We start from the raw sequence: 21,286 nt of genomic DNA, 5'->3' as shown, positions 1-21,286 counted from the left end.
GAATGGTTGCCCAAGTATTTGTATGGGAGACTGAGTATGTGTGTGGGTGGCTGGGAGGTGTATAACTCTGTGCATAGATGTGTGAGCAGTTGATTCCCTAGGTGTATGGCTTCAAAAGTGCATGTAGAAACAGCTGTATGGACAGTTGACTGTGTGCATGAGTATATTGGTGAGTGAATGGATATCTCAGTTCTACATGTCAAAGTAAGTACATATGTAAAACACACTCCATGTGAGAGTTGACATATATAAATAACTGAACATAAGAGCCAGTGAATGTGAGAGTGGCTGTATGGATCATTGTGAACTTGTATCAGTGATTGTATAAGAGAGTAAATATGTGTTAGTATATGTTTGAATAAGTAAGGTGTGTATAACTGTATAGTTGAGGAAATGGAGGTGTGATTGATTCTTTGCATGACTGACTAGGTGTGTGAGTAACTCCATGGATGTGTGACAGTCTGTGAGTGCCTGTTTACACTGAGTGTATCTAAGGTTATATTAGAGTCTGAAGATGTATTATCACATAAATGATATCATCAGTGATGTAATCAGTAATGTCAAATGAGATGTCAGTGATGTCATCAGTGATGTCATTTGAGATCTCATCAGTGATGTCATCAGTGATGTCATTTGAGATGTCATCAGTGATGTCATCATTGATGTCACTGACCATGTCATGAATGATGTAATATGTGACATCATTAGCAGTGGATTGCGGGTCCGCGATATATAGTTAGTGCAACTAACTATATATGGAATTTCAATGGTTTTGTGCAAATAAAATAAGGTTTTTTAAATGCTAATCCCTAACTATATATGGTCTATAACCTATGGTTTTTTCAGTGAATTTTCAAGGTTTTGTAAATGCAAATTCCTAACTATATATGGTCTATAACCTATGGTTTTTTCTGTGAATTTCATTGGTTTTTTAAAAGCTAATATCTATAGCTGTAAAATATATTCTTTATTAAGTGACGTATCACGTAGCCCGTGAGACGCCTCATGATGCATCGCATAACCGTGACATATCGTCTCTGCAGCGCAAACCAAACCCAAAACGTAAGCGCGCCAAAACACGCTTAAAGATATATATATATTTTTTTAACCTTAATTAGACAAAATCCACACGTGCACATATCACAAACGTTCAAAAAACACAATATGTCGGACTCCCGGTACGCTGCCGGTTAGCTGCCCGGTTAACGTACCAGGAAGCACCTTTACCGCGAAAAATCACATTTTTTTTTCACCCCCCAGGGAACTTTAATAGCCCCCTCATCAATCCTAGGGGTTCAGGAGGGGTCTGCCTTACCCCTTTCATTCATTTACACCTTTTTTCCACCTCTTGTCTCTCGATCCCACAGAGAGACAAGATGGCGGCCGCTCCAGACTGTTTACAAAGATAACAGCCAATCAGCTTCTCCTCAGACTCCCGTTACACTGCCGGTTAGCTGCCCGGTTCGCGTACCAAGACGCGTCTACGCGTCTCAACGGCGAAAAAAATCGGATTTTTTTTTTTTTTTTTTGGGCCCAGCGTGGCTCTATAATATCCCCTCATCAATCCTAGGGGGTCAGAAGGGGTCTACCTTGCCCCTTTCCTTCATTTCCCCCTTTGTTTTGGCCTCCTCTTGTCTCTCGATCCTACCGAGAGACAAGATGGCGGCCGCTCCGAACTGTTTACAATGTTGACAGCCAATCAGCTACTCGTCAGACTCCCGTTACACTGCCGGTTAGCTTCCCGGTTAGCTGCCCGGTTCGCGTACCAAGACGCGTCTCTACGGCGAAAAAAACGGATTTTTTTTTTTTTTGGGCCCAGCGTGGCTCTATAATATCCCCTCATCAATCCTAGGGGGTCAGAAGGGGTCTACCTTGCCCCCTTTCCTTCATTTCCTCCTTTGTTTTGGCCTCCTCTTGTCTCTCGATCCTACCGAGAGACAAGATGTCGGCCGCACCGGACTGTTTAGAATGTTGACAGACGCCGGAGAGCCAATCAGCTTCGCTTCGCAAAGTTCCGATAATCGAAAAGTACGCAAACCGGATCGCTGCCCGGAGCGCTGTTACAGATATATATCTTGATTTAAACGTTAATTTCTCAAAATCCACTGAAGCACATATATTGAGACCTAGCAAAGGCACATCGGGCTAACAGTCCCTACAATTTTGCCAAGTTTCGTGCAAATCCATTCAGCCGTTCGAGCTAAAAGTGGGTCCAACCGCCCTATGGAAAACTCAATGTTAAAAACGCGTTTTGGGACCCCCCTTTTTTCTCAGCCCCCCCCCCTTGACGAAACCCCCCCAAATTTCCAGGAGCTGCTCAGAAACAAAATGTGCCATTTTCCTGAAAATTTCAGCCGATTCCGTCCACAAACGCCAAAGTTATTAGACATAGAATTTTCAGAAATCCCATAGGGAAAAAATCCTAACTATATATACCTACTGGCGACCGCCAGTAGGTAATATATATATATATATATATATATATATATATATATATATATATATATATATATATATATGCGCAGATGCAGCTCTCTCCTCAAAGCCTCGCAGCAGCCGCCGCCATACAGCCAAGAAAGAAAGCCACGCCACTCCAACGTCCGTTTGTGGGCTAAAACGATTTTATTGCGTTCAAGGCCACCAGATCTTACGCGTTTCGGGCGTCCGCCCTTGTTCACAGATATATATTCACTGAAAAAACCATAGGTTTCACTCACGTTATAGTTAGGAAGTAGCATTTGAAAAACCTATGAAATTCACTGAAAAAACCCTAGGTTTTACACACGTTATAGTTAGGAAGTAGCATTTAAAAAACCTATGAAATTCACTGAAAAAACCATAGGTTTGACACCAGTTATAGTTAGCTGGAAATTTTACTGACATAAAACCAATGAAATTCCACGTTATAGTTAGTTGGACTCACTATAACTTGCGCGTGTAATGCACTGCTGATGACATCACATATTACATCACTCATGACATGGTCAGTGACATCACTCATGACATCACTGATGACACCATACTTGTGACAGAGTGACAAACCTCCTTTCACTGTAAAGTAACCCTTGAAACACATATTCAAAAATTGAAACTAACATTTTCAAAAAGTGGATATAACCACACCAGTTACAACAACCAATTCAGTAATTCCACCATCTATATACAAGTCCACTCATTCACCAACAGTTCTATATAGTCACTCGTTTATATACTCACTCATCGTATGTAGTGATACATCTATACATCCTGTTACACACCGACAGTCATCCAAAAGTTACTCACACACATATTCACACATGCAAATAAAGTAATAAACATCGATTTATTTACATATACAGATATACACACACTACCACCTTACTTCTAAGGAAACTTACACATACTTACTCTCTTAAACAATCACTTATAGAAACACATACTTATTTAAACAGGAACTCTTTCAATCTCTCACTCTCACTTATACTGACTTATATATATCAATACTCACATATACTAGATTAAAACATATGTCGTTACTGATAAAGACACTAGTGAGGCAGGCATTCACTCACTAACACACACATATACACACTCATCCACCCATACAGTCCTGCACATATGCTGTCTTCAAAAAACATACAAACAGTGAGTCAGTCATTGATGCATCTATATGATAAGTAACACCCCCACCAAACCATACAGACACTCATACTGATACTAAAAAAACATCTAATAACCCATATACACACACATGTAGCTACTCACCAACCCATGCAACCACTTATACACAAAGTAAAACACTGATACATATATTTAAATATTTAAACATTACTCGCTAATATATGTATTCACTAAGATACACTTAATAAGCCAGTTATCCAATCATTTCTTTTTAAAAAAAACATTCATTAAGACAATAATTTAAACATTTATTCTTCCCTCGACCTTTACATATACATATATAAAACATATTTATTTTTTAGAAAGACACACATTCACTGGATGGTGTCATGAGTGATGTCACTGACCATGTCATGAGTGATGTAATATGTGATGTCATCAGCAGTGCATTACACGCGCAAGTTATAGTGAGTCCAACTAACTATAACGTGGAATTTCATTGGTTTTATGTCAGTAAAATTTCCAGCTAACTATAACTGGTGTCAAGCCTATGGTTTTTTCAGTTAATTTCATAGGTTTTTTAAATGCTACTTCCTAACTATATCGTGTGTAAAATCTAGGGTTTTTTCAGTGAATTTCATAGGTTTTTCAAATGCTACTTCCTAACTATAATGTGTGTAAAACCTAAGGTTTTTTCAGTGAATTTCATAGGTTTTTTGAATGCTAGTTCCTAAGTATGAAAGATGTACCTGAAACAAATATCGACATACCAATCTTACGTGCACAACCGAGTGCACGCACCCACCTATTTATTTCATGAAAGCTTTCCAATTTAAACCTAATGAATTTCTTCATAGACCAATGAAAGAACTTATAGTACGTTAAAGACACTGAACCTAGGCTTTTTTTTTTGTCATATAAACCTTTTAATTAAATAGAGCCTAATTTCTTTTTAATCGTTTGTGCGTGACTGGTTGTACACACCTTAATATTTTTTTTAAAAAATATAAAAGATTTTATAATTTGATAATTGTATACTTAAATCGAGCTCTAAAAATATGTGAAATCCGTATGTGTTTGAATTCACTTCTTTTCACGTTTTTAAACTTCAGTGAAGAACATCGCTACTTCCAAATCACGTTCGTAACTAGATAGTGTCACCGCCTACACGTCCTGAGAAGCGCATGTAAAGTCATGTGACTTGAAAACAAGACTTCCAATTGGTTCTTAGTAGTTTCTGTTCTGGAATTTACACACAGCACTCCACCCACTTTCCTCACAATCTTTTCTACTCTCAAGAGACAACAACGTCGAACATCTTCCGGAAAACTTTGCTGAAATGGCTGCCCGTCCGCATTCATCTTCCGAATCTGAAGGAAATGAGCGACCACCTTTAAGAAAAAAAAAGGAATCTTTCATTTGGCAATTTTTCACTTATCCTGAAGATCAAAAGAAAGTGAATGTGCCAAAAGTAACCTGCACGATATGCAATTCAGAGCTCTCAAGGGGAAATCCAAATAGAAAATATTCCTTTTCTATACATACCATGCAGCGGCATGTTAAACAAAGGCACCCTGAGCATTATGCAAAAGCATCGACAAGAGCCCTGGCCACGCTATTACCATCAGAGGTGGCCAGCACATCTTCTGGTGGACGACCTGTATCTCCATGGAGTGCTGAGATGGACTTGAGACCATATCTTGTGAAGGTGCATATGAAATGCAACGAGTGTGGAGAAATTCTTTTGTATGGTGAGCAGAGCCTCGTTCTTATTAAACTCAAAATTGAAAGTCACAAATGCCCCAGGAAAAGATACATTTCTTATTTCTTCACTTCATTTTCATAGTATTACATACTGAAAAATGACGTAGCAACTTTAAGAAATCGAAAGCATCATAACACTTGTTTCCAAAAAAAAAAAAAAAAAAAAGTTATTTTCAGAACTAACTCTTTCTACCAAAACGAGCTCCAAGAGCATATTTTAAAGAAACGTTTTTCGCCGCTTTCTTTTAGTGCGCGACCGGGTGCGCGCACCCACCTATTATGTACAGGACCTAAGACTTGCATGTGAAGTCATGTGACTTCAAAACAACACTTCTAATTGGTTCTTGGTAGTTTCTATTCTGGAATTTACAGGCAGCACTCCACCCACTTCCATCACTTTCTTTTCTACTCTCAAGAGAGAACAACGTCGAACATCTTCCCGAAGACTTTGCTGAAATGGCTGCCGTTCCGCATTCATCTTCGGAATCTGAAGGAAATGAGCGACCTCCTTTAAGAAGAAAAAAGAAGGCCACGCTATTACCATCAGAAGTGACCAGCACATCTTCTGCAGGACGACCTGTATCTCCATTGAGTGCTGAGATGGACTTGAGACCATACCTTGCGAACGTGCTCATGAAATGCAAGAACTGTGGAAAACTTCTTGTATACGGAGAGCAAAGCCTTATTCTAATTAAACTCAAAATTGAGAGTCATAAATGCTCCGAGAAAACTTAAATTTCTTCACTTTATTTTGATAGTATGACATACTGAAAAATGTCGTAACAACTTTAAGAAATCAAAAGCATCTACACACTTGTTTCCAAAAAATAAAAAAAATAAAAAAAAATTCTTTTCAGAACTAACTCTTTCTACCAAAACGAGCTCCAAGAGCATATTATGAGATGTTTTTTCACCGCTTTCTTTTAGTGCGCGACCGGGTGTGCGCACCCACCTATCGCGTACAGGACCTGAGACTCGCATGTGAAGTCATGTGACTTCAAAACAACACTTCCAATTGGTTCTTGGTAGTTTCTATTCTGTTATTTACACGCAGCACTCCACCCACTTCCATCACTTTCTTTTCTACTCTCAAGAGAGAACAACGTCGAACATCTTCCCAAAGACTTTGCTGCAATGGCTACCGTTCCGCATTCATCTTCCGAATCTGAAGGAAATGAGCGACCACCTTTGACAAGAAAAAAGGAGGCCACGCTATTACCATCAGAAGTGACCAGCACATCTTCTGCAGAACGACCTGTATCTCCATCGAGTGCTGAGATGGACTTGAAACCATATCTTGCGAACGTGCACATGAAATGCAAGAACTGTGGAAAACTTCTTCTATACGGAGAGCAAAGCCTTATTCTAATTAAACTCAAAATTGAGAGTCATAAATTCTCCAAGAAAAGTTAAATTTCTTCACTTTATTTTGATAGTATGACATACTGAAAAATGTCGTAGCAACTTTAAGAAATCAAAAGCATCATAACACTTGTTTCCCAAAAAAAAAAAAAAAAAAAAAAAGTTCTTTTCAGAACTAACTCTTTGTACCAAAACGAGCTCCAAGAGCATATTAGGTGATATTTTTTCGCCGCTTTCTTTCAGTGCGCGACCAGGTGCGCGCATCCACCGATCGCGTACAGGCATCGAGACACGCATGTGAAGTTATGTGACTTCAAAACAACACTTCCAATTGGTTCTTACTAGTTTCTATTCTCCAATTTACACTGAACACTCCACCCACTTCCTTGGAAAAATAGTTTATCGAAAAACTTTTAAAGCCTCCTCTTATGAAACATTCGACATCGTTCACATAGCAGTGTAGTAAATAACACTAGAAACACTCCGTCCCTTAATTACAAGGGACATATTGCTATGTGAGAACAACTTTTGTTTTCACGCGATAATGTGAAATGCTGAGCCTGTTACAGAATTTTCTTTCACATATATGTTACTATTCTCCTTCAAGCACTAACACCGTAGAAAATACCACCAATAGCGGTGATATTTTTTACACCGAGAACGGGCGATTTGTATCGCTTAGAGCCATTGCTATCATAAAGTTTTATTTCCTAAGTCTCTGATCTCCAACTGTGCAACGTGGCTCCCCTGTGTGTCGTAATGAGGTGCTAAGAGCACCACGCACACTCTACTGTGACTAAGCATCCATAAATTCCACGGACATCTGTACCCTGCTATCTGCAATTGTAAACATCAAAAGGAGCTATGCTGCGCCCCTTGGAGAGGCTTGACTCCCAGTGCTACAACGGCTTGGCAGTCGCCAAGATCCACAAGAACAACGTCTCGGATCCATTGAACTTCTGTGACGGTCTCAATGAAAATAAGCACTAAACAATATTCAAGTATGTAGTAGTCCTCCTACTTGGTTAGAGACTAAAAATTTACCGCAGCGCTGCAGCGATTTCTACTGCAAATAAACCTTGGTATTAATGAGGTTTAACGCAAATGCGGTAAAAATCGTTGCAAAGCATGAGTATCACAGAAAAGTCAGCATTATTCATGCATAGCAACCTAATGCTATTAGCAATGTTATCCACCTCCCATTGGATAACATGGCTAAGAACTGCTCAGGGCAGGTGTTAGCTTTTAGATATATTCCCGCTTAGCGCAAATATCTCCAAAAGCTAGTAATAAGAGATAGCGATGTTAGAGACTATTTTCAGTCGCTACAACTTTTGTTTTCACGCGATAATGTGAAATGCTGAGCCTGTTACAGAATTTTCTTTCACATATATGTTACTATTCTCCTTCAAGCACTAACACCGTAGAAAATACCACCAATAGCGGTGATATTTTTTACACCGAGAACGGGCGATTTGTATCGCTTAGAGCCATTGCTATCATAAAGTTTTATTTCCTAAGTCTCTGATCTCCAACTGTGCAACGTGGCTCCCCTGTGTGTCGTAATGAGGTGCTAAGAGCACCACGCACACTCTACTGTGACTAAGCATGTTACGACTGTGCAGCAGCTAGGTAATAGAGAGATAATTTTATCTCTGCTTTCTTGGCGTTTAAAGCCAAAAAACACAGATAAACACCCTTGATAATATACCTCTATATTCAAATTGCTGCGTCAAGACCTACGCCTGCTTCAATCACATGCACAGTTTTGAAACAACATGGTCCTGAAAGTCACTGAGTAAAATCTCATAAATTACAGTCAGCCACTTTCAAGACGCATTACTTCAGAGGAACACTTCTTTATGATACAGGGTTTTAGAATGACACATATCTCCTCTTTATAGAGACCCCTCAGGTTTTTTTAACAGCTGTTAAATCCTTCCATACTCATCACAAAGCTGTTCCATCATGAGCATTGCCTCAGCTGTCCTCAGGACGGACAACATTTGTGATGAACTTGCCGCTGTGCTTGTACAACACTAACATTGCGCTTCCTTGATACGTTCTATTCACTAAGCAGAACCATGACGGAAACACTCTATCATAAACACACCTGAACCATGGCTCAGAAAGGAGTAGCTCTATCATGACCATACAAGTACCACTAAGCCCCCCAGCCCCCTAATCTTGAGGCAGAATTGGCACTGCAACACAGGATTTAAAGTTCTGAAAAGAACACCATGTAACATTTAATATCATATCCACCATTGTTTTCATATATCACTATTGCTAAACTCACTCAGTGAAATGTCGCTCATTTTATTAAATCATTTTTAAAGCATACCTTCTAACAATGCACCCAATCCTATGTGGAAGTGTTTAATATAAAAGATGACATTGCTTTAACAAGGATAGAGGAATAAATAACACAATGATGTAAAAATGTCTTTATTATATATACTTACCTAAAAAAAAGAAAAAAAAAGTAAATTTCTTATTAAAACGTAGCACCTGTGGAAGAAAATTAAAAATAAGATTATAACGTACATTATTTAAAGAAAAACAATAGGAGACAATAAGAGAGATGCAAAGAAAACTCCCAGATATTATTAATTAAACTTACCTTATAAATATAATATCTGTGGAGGAGAGTAAAGAAAAATCTGTTATAATACATATTTCTGAATGCAATGTAACAAAATAAGTAAAACAACATATTAAATGATTTAGTTTTGCTGTCCTCAGAATACATTGATTTTCACTATCAAGAGTGATTTCAATATAAATCATCATATAACAGCGGGGAAAAAAAAAACCCATACAAAATCTGCATACATATTATAAATACTTGAAAAAAACATGTCTTAAATGTTTTCCTCAAATTCGTAATTTCTTGAGTAAGCACACTACATCCTCCACAGTTACAAACTAATTACAGTATAGCACTTATTTTTCAAGATATCTTAACAAAGCCCCGTGCAGCTATCTCCTATAAAAAATGTATTTGAAAGACACAGTTTCTTCTCTCATACCTTTCCGCGTGGCCAAATTGTATAAGCTAACTCATTATCTTTTAAATACCTCTACCAAACACTTGCATCCATATAAGTTTTGAAGAATTTTTCAAAAGTACTCATTTTCTTCTCTCATATTTTTCCACGTGGCCAAATACTATGAGTTAAGTAGTTTTTTTCTGAAATTATTTAATCTTAGTCTTATCTATTGTTTTCTGTACCTTCACAATTAAAATTTGTACCATATTTTATACCATCAAACATTAAGTAAATTTGTACCTGATGTTATCACTATGCCAAACACAAATTTCATTTATAGATTTGTACACCCTCATTTACATGATATTTGTAAACTAGTAAGTTTCAGATCTTTACAGTATACATCTTCCTACAGCAAATCATTCTACTGAAATTTGGGTTCCAAAAATAACAAATAAGAGTTAATTAAGGCAAAAGGCAAACGTTTTTTAAAAGTCAATTGGCTATCATTGCAAAGCGTCCAGCCACTAGCACACTTCAAATACGCTGTATAATGTCCTGATGATGTAGAAAACCCTTCATGAAAAATAATGGCTACAGTTACAAATGTTCTTCTTGAAATAGAAACTTGAGAACATCGACTAATTTGTTGAACTTCCTCAATCCCATCAAATTTTATCCTCAAAAATTCAATCTCATCTCCATTGGTATAATTGACAAAACCAACAACATTACCCATTGCTCCATTTACCAATCCTCTTTCTACATGTAAATTTCTTCTTAAAATTATCCGACAATTTAAACATACATACAGATTTTTCTCTAAACCAGCAGTTTTAGATATAGTTTTTTGAAGAGAATCCAATTTTAATTTCAACTTTTCAGACAAAACAATAGTACTACCTTCATGCTCTATTCAATCTTTAGCTTCCAGTTTCTTAATTTCTTGATTTTCTAAATTCAACATTTTCTCATTAAAAACTGAACATTCTTTCAGAGTTGGCATCAAGCATATCACTGACTTATCTGCTACCTCTTTACTATATATTCTCTCAGGTACATTATCTTCATTAGGAAACAGCTTGGAAAGTAATCGGGTTCGTAGAGTGAGTTTTGCATCTTCAGTTGATTTTCCAATCCTAATATCTTGAAGAATACTTCCAAATTTAGTATCCTTTGCCTGTCGCATATTTTGAATCAGTTCAGTATATTTGAAATGTGACCATATATTTACATTTCCAATACTGCCCAGGCACTTTCTGGTCTCCTCATGTGTAACAGTTTCAAATACAGGTTGTCCTTTCACAGGAGTTAGCAGCAGTAGATCTCCAAAAACTATGACATGTTTACCTCCAAATAACACATCATACTCTGTCTTAAGTGTCTGTTGCATTCTTAAATGCACAAAAGCAAGCATTAAATTGGAGACCATGCTTACTTCATCAATAATAAGAAGTTTCATTTTTTTAAGGACTCTAGAAACTTCAAAACAAGCTTCTCCAGATAGCTTCTGATATTGTAATTTATTTTCATGTTCAACTGGCAGCATCAGCAAACGATGTAAAGTAACACTTAGGGGTCGATCAGGATGGCGGACGGAAGAGCCACCGCGGCCCGTGAGTAGGTGGAAAAAGCCTTTTCCGTGTCCGCCTGCCGCGGATACTCCGTCCGCCATATCAGGATAGGAAAACTTGTCAAATTTCCGTCCGCGACGGAAAAGCACGCTCCGCCGGCCAACTACACACGACCACGCGGCGGACGTAACAGATCCGGACGCACAGCCGTACGTACTGACGACGAAGACCGTCCCCCCAATCAAGATGGCGGAAAACACACATAAAACCGCAGCGGAAAAACAACCTGTCTGAACACGTCGGAATCCCCACAGCGAACACAGGTGACATAGCCGAGATACCCACCGCAAGCTGACCACCACCATGGACCCTGCGCTACACGCCTTCCCGATGCTCTTCGCGATCCACCACGTCCTAGTCATGGCCTACTATGGACGACGCAGGTAAGGCACAAACCATTGGCTGTCTGGAGGTGAATACCAGCAAGGGACGTGACGTAGGGAGGGGGAGTGTCATGTCACCGTAACCACTGATGAGAAGCAAATACGAATACACAATTGTAGTACGCAAGCAGGAATGACAACGAAAAACCACGAGATTTCATAGACCACCTTTATTTCACAAAATAGGGGTTCAATCACAGTGTATGCGTGAGCATGGGCAAAGTGGGCACCAGAGCAGGTACATCATAGCAGGTAACGGGAGGCCAGTATGCAGTATCAGAGCATCAACAGGGCACAGTGCAGTACACAGCAGGTACATCATAGCAGGTAACGAGAGGGCAGTATGCAGTATCAGAGCATCAACAGGGCACAGTGCAGTACACAGCAGGTACATCATAGCAGGTAACGAGAGGGCAGTATGCAGTATCAGAGCATCAACAGGGCACAGTGCAGTACACAGCAGGTACATCATAGCAGGTAACGGGAGGCCAGTATGCAGTATCAGAGCATCAACAGGGCACAGTGCAGTACACAGCAGGTACATCATAGCAGGTAACGAGAGGGCAGTATGCAGTATCAGAGCATCAACAGGGCACAGTGCAGTACACAGCAGGTACATCATAGCAGGTAACGAGAGGGCAGTATGCAGTATCAGAGCATCAACAGGGCACAGTGCAGTACACAGCAGGTACATCATAGCAGGTAACGAGAGGGCAGTATGCAGTATCAGAGCATCAACAGGGCACAGTGCAATACACAGCAGGTACATCATAGCAGGTAACGAGAGGGCAGTATGCAGTATCAGAGCATCAACAGGGCACAGTGCAGTACACAGCAGGTACATCATAGCAGGTAACGGGAGGGCAGTATGCAGTATCAGAGCATCAACAGGGCACAGTGCAGTACACAGCAGGTACATCAGAGGCTGCACAACTACGTGTCCCTACCAACCCGTCACAGGAACCACAAGAGTGCCACGCAGTTCCCAATGGACACACCATGTGAAGTAACATTTCAGTGAAGTGTACAGCACCTCACATCACAGACTCAGGAGGACTGCGTGAACCACCTGCCTCGGACACACTGGCAGCACCAGCAACAGGAGTGTGAGACACAGTCACAGCCCGAGTCACACACACATGGGCCACGGACCCAGACACACTGGCAGCACCAGCAACAGGAGTGTGAGACACAGCCACAGCCCGAGTCACACACACATGGGCCACGGACCCAGACACACTGGCAGCACCAGCAACAGGAGTGTGAGACACAGACACAGATGTAGTCACTGACACGTGAGCCACTGACCCAGACACACTGGCAGCACCAGAAACAGGAGTGTGCAACACAGCCACAGATCTCCTAACTGACACGTGAGCCATAGACCCAGATACACTGCCAGGACGTGCAACAGGAGAGGGCACAACTGACACTGTGCCACCATCTGATACATGAGAGTCAACTGCACCAGCGCCACTGGGACAACTGAAATGATGAGCCACAGGGCTGTATGGGCCAGGAGGCAGGGTGGGCCTGGGAGCTGGTGATAGGTGACCTAGAGCCAAATCGGGTGTGGCAGGTGTCAATGGTGTGTGTCTGCGTTTCTTATGGAGGTGTGAGTGCACCCTGGACAGGACTGGACTGCCAAGTGGCGGGGACTCCAAAGAATCACCACCCAGCATAGGTGGAGCAACTGCTGCCGGGGACCTGGTTTCTGGGGACGTGCTGGAGCCTGCTTGTCGTTTGGACTCGGAATGATGTGTAATGGGGGATGCTACAACAGGGGACACCCACCTCTGCTTCTGACTGGCCTGGATGGGAGTGGAGGTATGGGGGGACTCCGCCGCGGAGACATTAGTTTGGCGTCCAGTAGTAAACATCAGCCTCAGTGCAGCCAGGGGTGGAGTATGCCTGTCCTTGATTGCGCCAATGTCCATGCTAGATGCCTTGTCCGTAGGAGGTGCCTTATCCTTAGGTGGAGTGTTGTCTCTGGATGTAGCCTGTGCCCTGCTCGCCGCCCTGTTCTTGCTAGCAGACTTGTCGTCTGTGGTGCACCTGTCTCCAGTAGACACCTGCTCTCTGTGTGTGTCCATGCCCTTGGGAGTGTCCCTTACCTCTGCTGTGGGCCTGCTCTTGGGAGTCTCCCTGCACTTAGTAGGTGCCTTAGTCTTCTCACTGTCCTTGGGAGTGTTCCTATCGACCGCTGTGGCCCTGCTCTTGGGAGTCTCCCTGCTCTTAGTAGGTGCCTTAGTCTTCTCACTGTCCTTGGGAGTGTCCCTTACCTCTGCTGTGGGCCTGCTCTTGGGAGTCTCCCTGCACTTAGTAGCTGCCTTAGTCTTCTCACTGTCCTTGGGAGTGTTCCTATCGACCGCTGTGGGCCTGCTCTTGGGAGTCTCCCTGCTCTTAGTAGGTGCCTTAGTCTTCTCACTGTCCTTGGGAGTGTCCCCTACCTCTGCTGTGGGCCTGCTCTTGGGAGTCTCCCTGCACTTAGTAGCTGCCTTAGTCTTCTCACTGTCCTTGGGAGTGTTCCTATCGACCGCTGTGGGCCTGCTCTTGGGATTCTCCCTGCTCTTAGTAGGTGCCTTAGTCTTCTGACTGGCCTTGTCCAAGGAACAGTCCATGGACATGTGAGTATCCCATGCCTTGGGAGTACCTTTTGTGTTGAATGCCTGTGTAGCTCCTGAAGGCATGTCCTCCAACAACACTTGTGGATCCTGTGTGTGTACTCCAGTGCATCTGACGTCGTGTACGTGAACAGATGTAGGTGATCTAGGGGATGTGGTATGTGCCCTGCGTGCCCTGACGTGCTGTCTGACGCTGCTTCTAGTGCAATAACCTTTATTTGAGTCTTGCTCACAATAATCACTACCCCCTGAGACATCCAGCGGTGTAGATGGGGAAACAGAAGTAGGACCCTGTTCATTCGACTGAACTATTGCAGACGACACACTGCTTGCCAATGACTGCACTGTCCTGTGTAGACCTGAAAGATCGCCATGCATCCCTTCCATGAATGCCACCACCTGCCCCAACTTCCTATCATGGTCCTGGAATGCATTTGTCATATTGGTCTGCCCCACACACAGCTGTCGCAGCAGATCAACTGCCTCAGCACACAGTGCATTTTGGCTCACCGTGGCAGGGGCAGCGGTGCCTGCACCGAACGCCACTCTGCTCCCCCTACTCCTCCGGCCACGAACAGTACATGGTGCAGTTGGTGGAAGTGTGGGCCCTGTGTGCTGTCTTCCGACAGAAGGTGATGAGTGCCCACTCCCAGTCTGTGACAACAGTGCAGGCTCACCAAGAGAGTCCGACGAGGAGGACGATGGTGTCTCCACATGCGAGTCCTCAGGGACGGTCCTGTCCCCCTCTCCGGCGCTGGCCTCCTCCGTGTCAGTCTGCGTGTGTGCGATGTCTGAGCCGGACTCATTTCCTCGGCTACTCTCCACCGTCTGTGGCAGAGTGTCCTCTGTCAAAGCTGAAATGCACAGAAAAGATGTGTGAGTCATGGGCAGACTGACGTACAGAAGGAACAGGATAGCCAAATTACATAGCAGACAAAGGTTTAGGAGCCCACATCCTGCACATGGCCCACCCCTACCACTCATCCTCACATTTCCTGGAATGGGGCCATGGACCACTAGGGGATGTGCATTAACACTCAAGTACTAAGCAAGTGGCGTGTCAACATGGCGGACCTGGCTGTCAAATGAGTACCACCCAATGGGACCAAGATGGCAGCACAGGCATACGTACGCAACACGGAACTCAATAGTGTGTCTGGGCACCAATACATGCATAGCACTTACAAGTTTCCTACACAGACAGTATGCTCACCGCTAGTTTGCTGTTGATCGGCACTCAGACGTTCGGCCAGTTCAGGATGCGTCACTGCAATTATACGGTGCATGAGAGGGGTCATGGAGCGTCGGGCCAGACGGGGCGTCCTTGGAATCAGGCCCAGTGTTACTTCAGCTACATTCTTGCTCAGCCTGGAAATGTCGTCCCAGCGTTTGTGGCAGTGTGTATGTCGTCTGTTGCACACCCCCAATGCCCGTACTTCCCGTGCTATGCCCCTCCACAGGTCCTTGCGAAGGTGCAGCTTGACCTACCATGATGAAAGAGAAAAGGGTTTTAGTCAGTGGACAGGTGGCCTGTGACACACATAGGGGCAAGACGTAACTGTCAGCAGACATGCACAATCGGGAACATATGTGTAGCCCACACTACACAGCTAAGATAGAAATTGGCAAGATCATTTAGCCCCCTCATGCACACCAACATGTCCCACACTGCACTTACCACCCGTCCTGGTGCGCCGTAGAGGCGTCCATAGTTGCGGAGTACACCGTCCACGAGGACATCAAGCTCCGCGGCGGTGAAGGGTCGAGACCGGATCTCATTGCCTCTCGACATGGCAAGATCACGGAGTATGGCACTAGAGCAGCAGTCGGTGGTCAGCTCAGCAGCAGCAGTAGGTCGAGGTGATGGTCACAGGCAGCAGTCGGTGGTCAGCTCAGCAGCAGCAGTAGGTCGAGGTGATGGTCACAGGCAGCAGTCGGTGGTCAGCTCAGCAGCAGCAGTAGGTCGAGGTGATGGTCACAGGCAGCAGTCGGTGGTCAGCTCAGCAGCAGCAGTAGGTCGAGGTGATGGTCACAGGCAGCACTGGTCCCCAGGGTAGGTAGCGTCGTTTTGGCCAACACACATATATAGGGCCCTCAGCACGTGTCAGTGGCATACGTCGCCAGCAATTGGTCAGCCCTGGAAGCGTGATCGTGAAATGGGCCAATGACTGGCCCATAGTTGCGGTGCACACCTTCCGCTACTTGCGATTGGCCATATGCGGCCAGCGTCCCTCTCCCCATTGGCTGCATGTGCATGGACCGTCACGGGCAGACATCGGCGACCGCACGTGCAAGCCTCAGGCACGGATGCTTCCGTTGCAACAATGTACTATCACTGGCGCCTCCATGGCGGTGCACGTACTCAGCGGGGGAGGTGCAGGCCCATACACCCTGTAGATGTAGTCAATGGACATGCCATTTCATGACCCCCCTTACAGTCACCTTGCATCATCCACCGTACACCGGCCGGAGCGGCCGGGCCTAGGACGACCGCCGTGCCCGGCCATGAACACAAGCGCCATGGCCGGGCACGGCGGTTGAACATGGCCGGGCACGGCGGTTGTTCATGGCCGGGCACGGCGGTTGTACATGGCCGGGCACGGCGGTTGTTCATGGCCGGGCACGGCGGTTGTACATGGCCGGGCACGGCGGTTGTTCATGGCCGGGCACGGCGGTTGTTCATGGCCGGGCACGGCGGTTGAACATGGCCGGGCACGGCGGTTGAACATGGCCGGGCACGGCGGTTGAACATGGCCGGGCACGGCGGTTGTTCATGGCCGGGCACGGCGGTTGTTCATGGCCGGGCACGGCGGTTGTTCATGGCCGGGCACGGCGGTTGAACATGGCCGGGCACGGCGGTTGAACATGGCCGGGCACGGCGGTTGAACATGGCCGGGCACGGCGGTTGGAGATGGCCGGGCACGGCGGTCGTCCTAGGCCCGGCCGCTCCGGCCGGTGTACGGTGGATGATGCAAGGTGAGTGTAAGGGGGGTCATGGAATGGCATGTCCATTGACTACATCTACAGGGTGTATGGGCCTGCACCTCCCCCGCTGAGTACGTGCACCGCCATGGAGGCGCCAGTGATAGTACATTGTTGCAACGGAAGCATCCGTGACTGAGGCTTGCACGTGCGGTCGCCGATGTCTGCCCGTGACGGTCCATGCGCATGCAGCCAATGGGGAGAGGGACGCTGGCCGCATATGGCCTTTGGGAAGTAGCGGAAGTTGAGCACCGCCATGGCGGCGCCAATTATGTGATCTTGTCAGACGCTGCACCGTGATGTGTTGTGTGCAGTTGTGTCATGAGGGATGTGAGCGTGATTGGGAAAGGTCATATGTCATACAATATAGCATGTGTGTCCATACAATGGCAATCGGTCGGCACATTATGGGCAAGAGATGTGCATTTCTACTTGTTGACGTCGGGTGTGACCCTACAGACGTTGTTACATCTTCACAACTACACAGTACATCACGGCTGTGTGGCCTATTAATGCATCTGTTGTCAGTTTCTTGTTGTGTCGAGGTGACTACAGTGGTGGTGGTACACATGCATTCCGTGTATGTGTTTTGTACGTTGTGTCACCATGCATGTCATTTCCGTATGCACATCATTATTGGTGGTGGCATTTGTGCTTGATGACATGGCGTGTGTACACTTATCGTTTGTGTGCATGCAGTAGCATGAGTGTCTGTGATGTGTCTATGAAACATTAGGGTGATGACAGAAGTTTTGTCTAGTAAGGTACACATGTGATGGAGTCTACACGTATGCGTCGTTTGTAAGTTGACCAAAGTTACATCTCTGTCCCACACAGGAGGGCTCCAAATGTGCTTCGGCCATACACTGTGCTGGAGGATATGGTAGACGAGGAGATCATTCGGAAATTCAGGCTGGATCGACGTCGGTTGATGGACCTTGTGGCACTATTGTCTCCTCATCTGCAGCCACGTAGAACGTATCCTGGGTCGATTACACCCACTGCAAAGGTCATGGCGGTACTACATTTCTTCGCTACTGGCACTTTTCAGTTCACTGTTGCAGTTTCCGGGGGGATGTCGCAGGCCATGTTTAGCACGGTTCTTCGGGATGTGTTGACAGCTATGATGCTCTACAAGGATGAGTACATACATTTTCCACGGCCGGAAGAGTTGCCAGCTGTCAAAGCTGCTTTCTATGCACTGGGCCACATGCCTCACGTTGTGGGCTCAATTGATGGCACACACATCGCTCTGATTCCACCACGGGCACGCGAACAAGTGTTCAGGAATCGCAAACACTTTCATTCGCTGAACGTGCAGGTGGTGTGCCTGGCGAACAACATCATCTCCCATGTGTGTGCCAGATTTCCTGGATCCGCACATGACGCCCACATCATGCGGAGCAGCAATGTCCCACGACTCATGGCAAATCTGCGACCCGGTCAAGCGTGGCTTGTTGGTGAGTGTGCAGTGGGTACTCTTGTGATCTCTGTGTTGCATGGGGTACCCACCATATATATTTCAGATGTTTGTCTCTGTCATCCCCCTACATAGGCGACTCGGCTTACCCAAACCGGCCCTGGCTCCTCAGTCCCCTACGTAATCCGAGGACGGCGGGTGACATGCGGTACAATGAGGCACATGGAAGGACACGGAGAGTCATCAAACGTACCTTTGGACTGCTGAAGTCCAGGTTTCGGTGCCTCGATAAGACCGGAGGGGCCCTGCCTTACAGACCAGGAAAAGTATGCAAGATCGTGATTGCCTGCTGCATGCTCCACAACATTGCAGTACGCAATGGCATTGAACTGCTGTTGGACCCTGAAGACGAAGGAGTGCCTCGGCCTCCCATCCCACCCATGTCCACTGATGAGGATAGTGGTGAGGAGGAAGGTGTGGACCAGAGGCGCCAGCTCATAGATCGCTACTTCCCTTGAATGTGAGTATCTACCTGTAGTGGCGGTTGACAATGCCTCATGTATGTTTGCTGGTGTTGTGTGGGTATGGGGTTAATCAGCTGGGTGTTGTTTGTGATGGTTGCACATGTGTGTCTTCATGTCTTTGGACATGGAAGTGTCCATGATGTGTGTGCTCTCATCCCATGCTTGTGTGATGGTTGTCGTTTGTGTAATGTAGCTGTGCATTGTGTTGTGATGTGTGTGAATCTCTTTACTGACGTGTGTTTGCTGTCTCTGGTTTTCTCTAGGTCACTCCCGCAGCGCCATGATCATGTACGACTATGATCCCTGTACCTGTTTACGTCTGTATCTGATGGCAATCATGTGAATAAACATGGAGGCAAAACATCATTGTGTGAATTAATGCTATTTATTTACAGGTTGTGCTTCTGTGCTGGTGAATATTTACAAGTCAGTGGGGTGGAGGGAGTTGGAGTTGAAGGTATTGGCTGAAGAAATGTCCGTGCTGACGCCACATTGGGGGGTGTCAGGGTAGACCAGCAGACCAGTGGGAATGATTGTCTGTGGGACAGGCTACTTAGCTGGGTGAATGTGTGGCACAGGCAGTGACATTGTCATGGTCGTCCCCTCTTGGAGCGTGTGCCTGGCGCTCCAACACTGCTCTCAGCGTCTTTCTTACTCGGACGGCCCCTCCGTCTCTGACCTGGAACAGAGTCAGCTGGGAGGGCAGGTTGTTGATGGGCCACATCCGTCGCCAGGGGCTGAGGTGGTGGTGGCGGCGGTGGAGGCGGAGGCGGAGGTGGCGGCGGAGGCGGAGGTGGCGGGGGAGGCGGAGGTGGCGGTGGCGCTACCACACTTGGTGGAGGGGGGGGGGTTGTTCCGGCCAACCCATTCACTCCACATCGTTGCCTGCTGCCCCATGATCAGCAACATCTGGCCAAGGATGCCAGCGATTTGGCGCTGGGTGTTGGTGTTGTCCACTGAGTCCTGGTGTGCACGATCAGCGTTTGCCTGGGACCGGTCGTATGACGCCTGGCACCTGGCAAGAGCTTGTAGGGACTGTGCCACTGGCTGGGGTAGCTGTACCTCCTCTGCACGGCGGGGTGTGGCTCGCCTGATTGGATGTTGTCCCGTTGCCTGTGTTTGTGGCCCACTCACCCTGCTTGTGTGTGGGGCCGTTGGACCAGCGTTGCGCGGTGGGTTCTGCTGGGTGGCAGCGGCAGGAGTCGTGGTGCTGGTGGTACTGGTGGTACTGGTGGTACTGGTGGTACTGGTGGTACTGGTGGTGGTGGGGACTGTGCAGATCACAGAGACAGGTGCCGCTGGAGTCACACATGCGACGTTGGTCTGTCCAGGGAGTCCCTGTGAGCCAGATGGCCCTGGCTGCGTGCTTGGTCCCGCTCCATCCTCCGCCCCGGAGCTGACTGTGTCCTCGTCACCAGAGAGTCCTGTAGATGTGAGAGGCGAGGCTGGCGGCCGGGTACTGGTTTCCGCAGTCAGTTGACGATCACCTGAGGGACAAGATCGAGCTGGTCAGTAATTTGGACATTACATGGGTATATGGATTTGTAGCCATTTCGGTTTCCTGTCGAACACACCCCACCCTCCACCACCACCACCACCACCCTCCCCGTGAACATGGGGGCCTGGTGGGAGTTGTAGTTTGGGCCTCTCACACACCCCACCCTCCACCACCACCACCACCACCACCACCCTCCCCGTGAACATGGGGGCCTGGTGGGAGTTGTAGTTTGGGCCTCTCACACACCCCACCCTCCACCACCACCACCACCACCACCACCCTCCCCGTGAACATGGGGGCCTGGTGGGAGTTGTAGTTTGGGCCTCTCACACACCCCACCCTCCACCACCACCACCACCACCACCACCCTCCCCGTGAACATGGAGGCCTGGTGGGAGTTGTAGTTTGGGCCTCTCACACACCCCACCCTCCACCACCACCACCACCACCACCACCCTCCCCGTGAACATGGGGGCCTGGTGGGAGTTGTAGTTTGGGCCTC

This window comes from Lissotriton vulgaris, chromosome 4_1 (genome assembly GCF_964263255.1).
Source record: "Lissotriton vulgaris chromosome 4_1, aLisVul1.2, whole genome shotgun sequence".
In the NCBI taxonomy this organism is placed as follows: Eukaryota; Metazoa; Chordata; class Amphibia; order Caudata; family Salamandridae; genus Lissotriton; species Lissotriton vulgaris.
Note: the sequence above shows the minus strand (reverse complement) of the source record.